General features: G+C 53.0%; 1 non-coding gene across 1 annotated transcript; it reads left to right on the top strand.

Moving 5' to 3' along the window:
- The first annotated feature begins 214 nt into the window (after window positions 1-214).
- LOC117283281 lies at window positions 215-349 on the top strand. Its single transcript, XR_004514271.1, has one exon. It is a non-coding gene; the product is annotated as a small nucleolar RNA SNORA70 (small nucleolar RNA).
- Window positions 350-672: the final 323 nt, after the last annotated feature.

Here is a 672-nt window from a genome sequence, read left to right as displayed (position 1 = left end):
TCTAGAACCTTCCGGGACCCAGACATGCCCACTGTAGGCTCTGAGGCCAAGACGGCAGTATAGCATCTCATTCCTCATTGTGGCAGGAACCAGGCTGCTCTGAGGGTGTGAGGGACAGAGAGGAGACAATGTCTGTGCTGTCCTTCCTGAAGCTTTTATTTAACTTTTCAAATAAGTAATGAATGCATTGCGGAGTTTAAAAAAAAATCATCAGCTTCAGTCAGCGAAGTCCACTGGGTTCCTCTGCTGATGGGTGTCCAGGGTGCAGTGGTGGCAGACAGCAACCTGCTCAGTAGAGGATGTGGCCTGTTGCTTGCACGGGCTGCCCTGAGGGAACGTGAAGACACTGCTTTTGGTAGATGTTCCCGTATTTGACCTTCTGTTGCCCCCAGCCTAAGCTCCAGACAGGCATGCGGGGTGCCGTTGGGAAGCCCCAGGGCACAGTGGCGAGGGTTCATGTGGGACAGGTCATCATGTCCATCTGCACCAAGCTGCAGAATGAGGAACATGTGATCGAGGCCCCATGCAGGGCCAAGTTCAATTTCCCTGGCAGCCAGGAGATCCACATCTCTAAGAAGTGGAGCTCTACCAAGTTCAGTGCAGATGAATTTGAAGACACGGTGGCCAAGAAGTGCCTCATCCCCAATGGCTTTGGGGTGAAACAGACCCCGA

This window comes from Fukomys damarensis, unplaced genomic scaffold (assembly GCF_012274545.1).
Source record: "Fukomys damarensis isolate Sample0158 unplaced genomic scaffold, DMR_v1.0_HiC HiC_scaffold_24, whole genome shotgun sequence".
NCBI classification, from domain to species: Eukaryota; Metazoa; Chordata; class Mammalia; order Rodentia; family Bathyergidae; genus Fukomys; species Fukomys damarensis.
The sequence above is the reverse complement of the archived record's forward strand: the minus strand, read 5'-3'. Positions and strand labels throughout refer to the sequence as shown.